General features: G+C 45.3%; 1 protein-coding gene across 3 annotated transcripts in view; it reads left to right on the top strand.

Moving 5' to 3' along the window:
- Positions 1-12,091, top strand: part of LOC138480660 (zinc finger protein 182-like) — a 637,235-nt gene that overhangs the window by 326,679 nt on the left and 298,465 nt on the right. The window lies entirely within an intron of this gene.

Below are 12,091 nucleotides of genomic sequence, written 5' to 3'. Positions count from 1 at the left end.
GTGGGATAGGCTTTCCCCTTCCCAACATTCCCCACTTTCGTTACTTCTACAGTAACAAATTCCCCCGCACGCATGCGCTCATTCTCCTTTCTCACTGTTTCCCCATATGGTGGAGTTCCCTTCCGTGTTATCCAGACACTACACACAGAACGCAAGCTTTCTCCTGATTGTGCGTACTCTTCGGGTGTGCATGATAGATGCATCCTCCATTGCCTGCTATATCTACCCATACTTCATAGTTTTGGGGAACAAGGGGAAGGACAATGGTGGTATGGGGCAAGCGATCTACTTCGTTTCCATAGGGGCTGGGCATCATGTGATGGATGGGGTGATCAGTTTGGATAGCACTATCTTTTGTACTGCGAGGTAGATGCATTTGGAACCCCCGATCGACACCATCATCATTGCGCTACTAGGTACTGCTTTGGCACAACACCGAAGACCCCTTTTGGCAGGTGCAGAAGATGAATATGATGACTGGTACCAGTATCTTCACGATGGCCTCTAGCCAAGACAGGGGCCAATCTAATGCAATGTCAAACCAATCACCCCCTTTGATACCTGGTTCTTTTTTCATATGAACTCCCAGACCGTGTACAGCTGCCATTATATGGGACAACGACCCGTTGTCTGCGTTTTCAGGAGATACAAATGTGCAACAGGAATCTCAAATTTTTCGGCTCACATCTCCTTCCATGGCCGTTAGCATGTAAAGGATGTACCTGTTTTGCATTGACGTCATTCTCAGGGCGCGCAGTTCGACCTTTGACGTTGACCCATATTCAATATTATTTGCCAATTGTACTAGCTCCCAGCGCACGATTTGCAGCCCTTTGGCATTGGCTGCTCCCTGTACACCTGGTAACGAGAGCGAGGTGAAGAGGTTTTCTGCCGAGCTGAACAGTCTGTATTCATCAGGAATTTCTCTGAGCAATGTGGCTGAGTCAGGATTGATGGTTGGATGATATTTTCTTCCTACGCAATTTCTCATACTGCCCTCTTCCGGGCAGAACATGAAATTCTGGCGGTTGTGGCAGGGGATGGTGATAGGAAGGATGTGATTTTGGACATCAGGAGGAAGATTGATCAGTGTGTGCGTTGGGGAATGGATTTGGAGTTGGCGTGGGTCCCCAGTCACAGTGGCATTTCGGGTAATGAGTTGGTGGATCTGGCGGCGGGTGAGGGTATGAGGAGGGGAGCGGTTGATGTGAGGTTGCCTTTGAGTGTGGATGCGGTGAAGGCTGTGATGGTGAGACGGGTCTTGGATGAGTGGCAGGAGAGGTGGGTGAGTGGGGATGAGTGGCAGGAGAGGTGGGTGAGTGGGGATGAGTGGCAGGAGAGGTGGGTGAGTGGGGTGAAGGGCAGGTGGATGTATGGTGTTTGTGGGAAAGTGTTGGTGAAGGTGGATGCGGGGAGTCTGGAATGGAGGAGGGCGGATGAGGCGATGCTGAATCGGTTGGGGCTGAATGACTCTCTGTTTCGAGTGGGAAAAACGTGAGTAGAGGGACTGCGGTGTGTGGGGTGCCTGAGACTGTGGGACATTTTCTGCTTAGGTGTGAGAGACATGTTGAAGAGAGAGAATTGATGAGGGTTCGCTGGGTGTGGCTGAGCTGAGTGGGAGGGCTTTGCTGGGAGGAGACGGGGTGAGAGGCAGGAGGAGGAGCAGTGTGATGTTGGATTTGTGAGGCAGACGGGGCGGTGTGAGGAGTTGTGAATTTGTGAGCTAAGTATTGATTGGTGGGTCTGGTGCACATCATCCTTCAGGATGGGGAAGCGCCTGCGTGGGTCTGCCCACGCCTCCGATAATTAAGAAGAAATTCTGTCGGGGGTAACAGATATTGTTCTTTGAATGCTCGGGAGGTGTTCTTCTGGGATTACTAATAGCGCTGGGTGCAACGTGGCCAGCAAACAGTAGCTGCTCCATGATGGTGAAAGGTGCAAGTATGCTTGTTGGCCACAGACAAGTAGTAATCCATCACATTCCTGTGTCCTCCTTCAGGTCTGGAATCTGGAGCGTTCTGTTGAATTTTTCATTGGAAACGATAAAGATTGTTCCTTCACTGTGGAAGCAAAGTTCATACGTTTCTGGTTTTTAAATTGTTTCAATCCAGGTTAACTTTGAGATGTCCCCGTCCATATTTGTGCACAGGTCGCTCAAGCTAGGAGTTCCTCTTCATACCCCAGGATGCCTTCTGGCAGACAGCTGAGTGTGGTATCTTGCCAGTCCCTGGATAAGTAATTATGGTTGTTGCAAGCATTTAATGTCTCTTGGGTTGTCATTACATTGTAGAGGAACTTGATCGATGAGCTAGAGTCGTACTCTGTGTGCCTGGAAGGTGCCTTTAACCCTACATAGCGCAAGATGAACCAGGCTCTGTGCCTCTATGATTGGTACTTCTTGGGGTACTAATACCTTGGGTGCCCCTGGTGCGTGCGGGATCAGTGAATCGACATAACAGCTTTGCCGCCCTACCGCACCCATATAAGTATACTAGCTATTCGTCATTTCAGGATGTCGTACATACTCTATGGCGTCGAGGCCAAGCCTGTGACAGGTGTCCTATTTTGCCCTTTGTGCTTGCTGTTTTATTCTTTTTTTAATGTTTTTATTTTAGTGGGTTTGCTTGAAACACTTATACTGTTAACATCCTCATGGGTGCTAGAATTATGACATATGCTTTAATAGATGGAAGGAAAATGTGTTCTTCATGCTCCCAATCGTACTCATACGCACAGGGATACTAGAGAGTTTGTTATAATTGTTAATGGTGTCTTGATATTGGGCAAATCTTCCTCGGGACCAGCCCTTGGGAGCAAAAATTACCCAATTCAGCCCAAAATACAGGTTCTATTGTGCCGAGCAGTGAACTCATGCTAGTGACAAATGACACCTTCAATAAGTTTTAGTATTTTATTCTAAACAGTGAATTTCAGCAACATCTTGGGATTAAAGTTAGAGAAGATTACAAAGCACAAAACTTAGAGAAATGCAAAATATAGAGAAACATAGAACTTAGAAAAAACATAGAGAAACACAGTCTTACGCCCCTTCAATCAGCACTGGGAGACCCTGGCCCTCATAAGCTAGCTGTAACAAGCCCCGCTCAGAGGACAGCGCTGTAGGGTGCCGACAGAGCCACAAATTCCGGACACTTGATCTTGCTCGAACCAAGTCCACAGATCGATCTCCCACCTGAGTCATGTGGGCATGCATTTGTATAATCTCGTGCTGTCAGTCCATGACGCACAGTTCCAGAACTTTCCCTGTGCAAAATATAGGCTTGCTCATGGAAAAACCCAACTCTGTGAATTTCCATTGTGCTCCTTTTCTGTGCCCCTCCCTACTTGGAGCCCATCTGCGCGAAAGCTCAGGAATGTCTTATCAGTGCCTTCTCAGAGAAAGCGGATTTGTTTACGAAGCCATGCAGGGCTACCGTTAGAAAGGCAGAATATTCTAAGAGAAGCCGAGATGAATTAACCCCATGTGAGCAAGCTCTAAAAGGCATGCACTCATAGCTTAGTGTTCATAGCGCTTAAGACTGGCTATCTAAGCGCTATATAGGTGCCATAATGTTCCAATGTCTATTAGCTACAGAGCTGGGGCCTTCGCCCTGACTGTTTATCTACAATGCATAATGTGACCTACCACCCCTACTAGGCCTGCATATTCCTTGTAGCTCACTACTGCATAATGGAAGTGCTATAACAGACTACTGTCAGCATTTTTGGCACACACTTTGAATAAACTATTGGCTTTCAGCGGCTAATGCTGTCATCTAAAGACCTGATTGGCTAATTTGCAATTTTGTGTATCAGTACACTCCACCCCTATTCAAAGTGTGTGCGACAATGCTGACTAATACCCATTAACATAGTATGTAGTGCAGTGATAAAGACCTTGGGGCTTTGCAAGAGGTTTAAGCAAACTATCTTCTAGCGGTTAGTCAGCGTGGCATGCAAGATTAGTAAAAACACTACCTAAACAAAAATGTACACAAAGTGAACAGTGACATATACCCTTGCCAAAACCTGACCTACACAAAAATACCTACACAAAGTGAACATGGACATTTACTCTAGCCAAAACCTGGCCTACACAAAAATATCTAAATAATTATTGTATAACTGATTGTCAGTTAAAACGCAGCATGCAGTTAGAATGTCAAGGCAATCCGGTGTAGTCTAATCTACAATGCACTATTGCATTTATGTATGGTTACCAATTCTAAACCTGGCAGCCTTTCACTCTAAGGGCCTACCCTCCCCCTGATCCCAGGGCATTCAAACATGACTATGGGCTGTGTGATTAGACACTTCCCCCATGTATGTGGAACCCAACCAGAAACCATCTAATTTCATGAGCAAGGTGAACCCATGGGCACCAGGTTATCTAAATAAAAACAATTCTACTAATTTGCATTAAAGCATGGCATGTGTTATTCATGCAATCAAAAGCAAGCGATTTGATCCATATGTTTGCTTGTAACTGTAGCTCTGTGTGCCAGTGTGTTGAGGATGGTCGCCCCCACTCAGAGTGTAAAGCCAACACCTGCTGATTTAAACAATGTTTTCCATAAAATGCATCGTGTGTATTTAGCAGTCTTGTTGACCTGCCCTATGGCAGAAAAAAACGTCTTCATACCTAAAATTCTGCCATCTGAGGTGGTGGCCAATACTTGTAGCAGTGTTGGGCGTATCGATGGGCCCCACTAGGCCAGAAGTTTTATAGCAGAGCTGGCATCAGAACCCATAGTGGCTAGCTTATTGTGCACAGTTTCTATGTCAAAATCGTTTAAAGCTCCTGTTACTCCCCGCTGCTCCCGCAATTAATGAATCTAGCTCCCTAGCTACGCGCACTCTGGTGATGGGCCATAGAAATGGACTCCATTTGTAGCAGCTTGGTAGTACTAAGGAAACATTGCCTCATGATAAATCTATGTCTAAGTGTATCACTGTAATAATAGAGGTGTGCATTACCAGCCTACAATTTAAATGTTGCCTTACTACTGGAAAATCTAACATGTTCACAGTTTCTACCTTGTATGACTTGGAGAATACCCTTCTCCAAGTAAGATGCCTACCATATACAATATTAGTTTTAGCTACAAACACCATACTACCATCTGGCAGTGACTGTTTCATCACACCATTGTGTGAAATGCATTTAGTCAAATTATAGTCCATAAAATCTTGGCGAGAACACTCGCTGCAGTTCTTGGTCAGAAAAACAAATCGTTGGATCCATTCACTGAAACATTTGGGCCTAGGATTTCATGCGCACCAGTCATATGAGTCAGTGACAAAAGATGCCCGACAATGTGCCAGGCCAGTACGCTAGCAATTCCATGTGGATACTAATTTGTAGCGCTTTTCCAAAGAATTATTCTAAATGTCTACAATCAAAAGGTGACTCTTTGCTTTAGTGTGCTGGAGACAGCTGTCCCCACAAAAACTTGAAACTGGTTGGTTTAACAAAAACCGTGTCACACACTGTGTCATAAAATCAAATATCAAGTCTGTCATGGTTTCATTTACCCGCCTTAAGGCTGGCTGTAAAAGTATCCAGTGTTTCAAAGGTTACCATCTCAAATTAGAGCTCACACACTTGGCAGCATTACTACAAATTAAGAACCTTAACCAACGCACAGCTGACTTTGGTGTGCACACTCATTTTATCTCAAAATAAATTATGCTCCTGCTTGCATAATCCTGCTGCCCACACAATTCATAAATCATTTTCCTGCCTACGTGCAACGTAGTAGTTTTTTTTTTTTTTCTTTCAAAAAAGCAAAGCATCTCTGGTTAAAGCAATTCAGTTGGAAGAGCAAAACATTTCGTTTTTTCAGATTCATCTCAAAAATGCATTTAAAAACCATTTTTCAATGTGTTAGCATTCAAGTGCTGTGTCACACAGCTGTTTGTGGTGCATGATGTTACAGTCCACAACCCATTGTCCACAGTCCTTTAAACAAGAAAGGCAAAACATATCAACCAAGTTATTTCCAGCAACTGAATCATTTGAATGTGCAGCATCAAATGTTTGATAACTAGCGAAGTCTGCACCGTGCCAGTTCAGCAAAAGTTATTACTCTGTTGGACACCTTCTCACAGGTTGCAGAACAAGTGTCCTCATACGTCATGCATGTTAGCAGCATTGAGTGCGGTGCAGGACAGGACAGGTTCAAAGTTCACATATCATCTCGCAGTGACTCGCTTTCTCTGAGAATGCGTCTGCTTGACTGATCAGTGTCACCCGCAAATTGCACACATCTACCCCAATCATGGCACGCAACTGTCTTGGTTTTTTGCCTAGGCAAAATACAAACAGAAATGTTAGGATTTCATCAAAAGTACAATGTCATTGTTCTTCACATTAGGATGTCATCAGAACTACAATATCGGCGTTAACCACCCCTTCCCTTAACACCACCCCCACCATCAGAAGTCTCATCAGGTAACAACATAGTTTATCATTGCTACTGCAATTATTTGTCACCCTTCTGCATGTTTCTGGGGGCTTATTTGCACTCAACCATACGGGGTGTAACTGCCTAATCATAAACTCATTAGTGCAATGCGATCATAGTTGGTCAATGGTACCTCAGACTGATCTGTGATTTTACAAAAGCCATATAATAAGTACCCAGGTCGCACTTCTCAATGGATCAATGCTTTTCTTTGTCACCAGAGCGATCACGAATGCCAGGCGCCAACTTGCTTCCAGTGTCTCATGATCTTGATTTAGGTTGCCCTGCTGGCATCACTCCATATTTCAAAGGTAAAGTCCTTCAGTCCCATACCGCCTGCAGTTGCACAAGCAGCTTTGTTTATTTTTCTCCATACAGCTAGTGTCTTTCAAGCCTCTGGTTTTCCACTTGTCATTTTCCCAAAGGGTGTCTGCTGATTTCCTGGGCCACCCCTTTGAGCGCGATAGTCTGAATCAGTTCCTTTTGTTGCTTCAACAAATCTTTCATTCTTGCACTAAGCCGTGAGGCTTCTGGATCATGGCTAATGTGCAGTGTTCATGTTATACTCCAAAGCCCCGCTCTGCATGTTGTCTCTTGCAAAACGGCTACCTTTGTCAGTTTTGCTTCCATCTGGAACACCATAATGTCTTTGTCAGTTACTCCAGCCCTGGCAATGTAGCTTGCATTTTTGCCAGCTGTGTATTTTCACTTCTCAAAGCGCCTAGAGGTTTCTTCTCCAGTGCACAGCGCTTTACTTCAGTTCATATCACATGGAGCACTGGGATGCAGCTTGCACAGCAATGTCGCTTTACTTTACTTCACATCACATCACATGGGGATGCAGCTTGCACGGCAATGTCTCTTGAAATGGGCAGCTGTCTTTTCTTAGCCCATTCACAGATGCACAGGTTCCCCAAATGTTCAGATGCGATGTGCCCGTCTGTCATTCTGCATGCAGCATTTGTTTTCCTTCCAGTGTTAATACTGGGCAAATTCTTTACTTCTGATCAGCTCCGTTATTGCATGCCACTGTCAGCATGCGTACATCAGCATGTGTAAGGTAGATTGCGCTCTTTTTCATTTTCTCACTCACAGCAATTATTGCCTTCAGTTCTGTTTCAGCATTCTGTCTTTGCGCCCCCCTCCTCAGTTTTTGCTCACACTGACGGTGTCTCTCACAGGGGATGGAATGCAGGAATGTCATTGTTTATCTTTCCTGTGCACATGGCAGCGCCATGAGCATGCAGCAAACTTATCTCTCTGCCTATAACTCTTAAACTGTGGCGGCTTCAATGAAAGGCACTCGGTTCAGACAGTTCATTCAGATTAACTATTTCCTGCACTGCTTTCAGCAACTCAGAAAAGCTCACATATCTGCCAGCTTCTGTAAACACCATTTCACTGAACAGGAGCGCAGTATTCTGCTTTTCTGCCTTCCTCCAACAGTTTTTTTTTTTTTTCGCGCACCTCGCCCAAGACAGTGCAAGTTATCTTCAAGGCACAAGCTCTACACAGCAAGACTCTTATTTTCAAAAGAGGCACTTTTTCTTGTCATCAGATTCTACTCCATGTAATTTTGCCAAAATGTCAAAGCGTCTTTTTGCCTGTTTTGAACTGATCAATGTTCCATTTTAAAGGCATGTTTTTTTTTTTTTTTTCCTCGTAACCTTGTAGTTTGGCCTCACAAACTCACTCCGATGCAATGTGCGATCTTTAAAAAGAACCCGCAACCCACTAAATCTTTGTGCTGTCTTATCACACACAGATTTTTCATTCTGTTGTACCATTGCCAGAATATAACCACTTATTTCAGTGCATTTAAAACATGTCATGTGTAGTGCAGCTCCCTGCACGTTTTTTTTTTCCTGCAAAAGCAACCCACTCTATTGCTTGTGGGCTGTTAATGTGTCAACAACATTTTTCACCATGTACCGCAGTCAACAGGTCACTATTTCCAAAACATACATCACTTATAACGCAACAGTACTTTAATCCATGGCATAGCATGGGAACAGACAAAATACTCTAGGGGCAATTTAGGGGCAATTTAGAAAAATATAAATTGTCTTTTCCCCCCAAACGATTGCAAACTGATTCTGCAATTCCAAATCAATACACAAAAATCGGAAATCCAAACTTCACTCACTTTCTTTTTTAAGTGAGTCTCTCACCCATTGTAAGCATGGCACAGCTAAAATGCAATGTAGCCATTTTAGTGTGTTTCCTTTAAACAGAATGCACCACCAGCACATGGAATTTACAGTTGCCAAAAGAAAAACAAACCCTTTAGGCTCTCAACACAGATGTTACGCTTTCTCCTAAACACGGCTCATTCCCACGTTATCTTCAGGAATGTGAGCACTTCAAAAGCATACATTAAAAAAAAAGCGAACCTTCGCCTCCTTACATTACAGCCCCCCACTCGCTAGCACACTGGGGCTGAATCGATGGTTGAATTACTATTCACAATTTACATGTCAAATCCTTGCAACTATTTTCCTGCCCTCATGACAGAATAGATTTGAGATCTCCGTCTCACTTTGCATTTCAAATTACAACTTTAAACTGGGGAAACCGCATGATAAAATTCTTTCCTAATTGAACATAAATCTTTCTTGACCATTCATCGGAGCGCTTTAAACAAAGCCATTTCCCGCTTGTTTATCGCCATGTGCTCCCTGGCTCCATTCCCAAGCAATAAGTCAGTCACGACTGATTTACTGAAGGGAGTCTTAACCACACAAGCTATCGGCCACGGCAAGCCGACACAACGTTGCTGTCTTTTGTGTCTCAGAGCTGCAGTGAGACCACCAAGGAAATGCGACAGCCTGCTCATCACTCTGCACTGTGTTCTCTCACACAATTTGTCACTTCACAGCAAGGCACTGCTCTGCACAAATCCCCAAGCTGCCACCAAATGTCTTGATATTGGGCAAATCTTCCTCGGGACCAGCCCTTGGGAGCAAAAATTACCCAATTCAGCCCAAAATACAGGTTCTATTGTGCCGAGCAGTGAACTCATGCTAGTGACAAATGACACCTTCAATAAGTTTTAGTATTTTATTCTAAACAGTGAATTTCAGCAACATCTTGGGATTAAAGTTAGAGAAGATTACAAAGCACAAAATTTAGAGGAATGCAAAATATAGAGAAACATAGAACTTAGAAAAAACATAGAGAAACAGAGTCTTACGCCCCTTCAATCAGCACTGGGAGACCCTGGCCCTCATAAGCTAGCTGTAACAAGCCCCGCTCAGAGGACAGCGCTGTAGGGTGCCGACAGAGCCACAAATTCCGGACACTTGATCTTGCTCGAACCAAGTCCACAGATCGATCTCCCACCTGAGTCATGTGGGCATGCATTTTTATAATCTCGTGCTGTCGGTCCATGACGCACAGTTCCAGAACTTTCCCTGTGCAAAATATAGGCTTGCTCATGGAAAAACCCAACTCTGTGAATTTCCACTGTGCTCCTTTTCTGTGCCCCTCCCTACTTGGAGCCCATCTGCGCGAAAGCTCAGGAATGTCTTATCAGTGCCTTCTCAGAGAAAGAGGATTTGTTTACGAAGCCATGCAGGGCTACCGTTAGAAAGGCAGAATATTCTAACAGAAGCCGAGATGAATTAACCCCATGTGAGCAAGCTCTAAAAGGCATGCACTCATAGCTTAGTGTTCATAGCGCTTAAGACTGGCTATCTAAGCGCTATATAGGTGCCATAATGTTCCAAACACTCCAATAATGTCTATTAGCTACAGAGCTGGGGCCTTCGCCCTGCCTGTTTATCTACAATGCATAATGTGACCTACCACCCCTACTAGGCCTGCATATTCTTTGTAGCTCACTACTGCATAATGGAAGTGCTACAACAGACTACTGTCAGCATTTTTGGCACACACTTTGAATAAACTATTGGCTTTCAGCGGCTAATGCTGTCATCTAAAGACCTGATTGGCTAATTTGCAATTTTGTGTATCACTACAAATGGGTACATTACTAATGTGCATTTTTCTAATAATGTTGGTCATGTTTGTAAATACATCCCCTCCTCCTCTTTTATATGAACTCCGAATATAAAAAGCTCCCCAATAAATGCCTAAACTAAACATTGAAATGGTGAAGTCCTGCACTGAAATGCATACCTTAAGTGTATGAATTGGAACATATGGGGACAGGTTGATAGGTAAACAAAATAAATATATATATTTCTGAGGCTTGTGGAATCTGCTTAGATCACATGCTGTGCATAGGCCGACATCTAGTGGAAGCTGCGGAGTATTACAGTTTGTTTTTCGAAACTCAAATGGGCGTCGACACAGGGCGTGCCAGTAATACTATCCCTAGTGTGACGTCCACTGTACCCATTATCCCTCATGTGTGTAGGACCCTCAGATTGTTTTTTTTCGCCATACTTGACGGAAGCATTCCGTGGACTTCCCTGGCTTTCAGCCATATTTTGCTAAAAATCAATAATATTTCTCCGTTTCTTCCACTCCCACGTTGAATCATCGAAGTTCGATGCCGGCCCGGAGAAGAAACAACCGTCGAGAGCTGCACGACGGACTTTGGTCCTCAGAAGGCCGCTGGCCTCGGCCCGGGCCTTGGATGGCCTCTGGCCTCGGCCCTGCAAGTAGGGAGAGTGGGGGGTGACATACACTACACTCGTATATATTTTCCTACACACACTAGCCTGCTGCCACAGGGTGCATATGGAGGGTACCCCTTTCAAATTCTGACCCAAGTGCAACTGCAAGTATCCTTGGATTGACAAACACGCCACCTGTAACCTCTGCTTGCCGAGGGACCACCCCGAGGCGAACTGCACAGCGTGTAGCCGGTTCAAGGCTAAGACACTTGAGGACCGCTCGACCAAACGTTGGGCCCACCACGCCAGGCAACGCGAGGCCATGGAAGCGGAAGGCACCTTCAGCAATGGCAGTGACGCCTTACTTTCGGACGGCGAGGGGAACGAAGCGTCGAAAGACGCCCAAGTGCAAGTCCGCGATCTCGGAAGGCTGTCCGGCAGGACAGTTATGGGGAACACACCCGGCGACACGAGTGCTACCCACACCACTGCCACACCACTTCCACACCTAAGCACTCAAAGTCCAACCGAGACTCGACACGCATGTCGAGTTCTCGGAAAGAGGCACACAAAGAGCGGTCCACCGAATCGGAGTCCTCTGGGCGTTCTCGGTCAAGATCGCCTCACGACACCAGGCAACCATCTACAGTTGCCAAAAGTGCCTCACTTGCCAAAGTCATGGAGGTACGCTCGTCAGAAGATGAAGCCTACCGCCAGCCCCAGGCTGCTCACCAAGAGTCGGCATCAGCAGACCGTTCAGCGGCTGCTTCTGAATCCCGACGCCCTCACTCTAAGGAAAAGGACACTACCCCCGAATCTCGACACCAGGCGTCGAAAAGCTCTGAGAGGGTGAAAACACCAGGGAAACGCTTGGGGAAGCGGGGAAACAGCAGAAGACGCCATCTCACCCTTCTTCTGCACCACAGTTACATAAAGACAGTTCTAAGTCTTCTGATAAACAGCTAGCCAAGACCCCTGCACAAGGCCATAGGACCAGTCAAGTCATAGAAGGGGGAACCCTCTCAAGAAAGGGTCATTCCC

This window comes from Ambystoma mexicanum, chromosome 5p, assembly GCF_040938575.1.
Source record: "Ambystoma mexicanum isolate Mex_15411 chromosome 5p, UKY_AmexF1_1, whole genome shotgun sequence".
Lineage (NCBI taxonomy): Eukaryota > Metazoa > Chordata > Amphibia > Caudata > Ambystomatidae > Ambystoma > Ambystoma mexicanum.
This window is presented reverse-complemented; position numbering and strand designations above follow the sequence as displayed.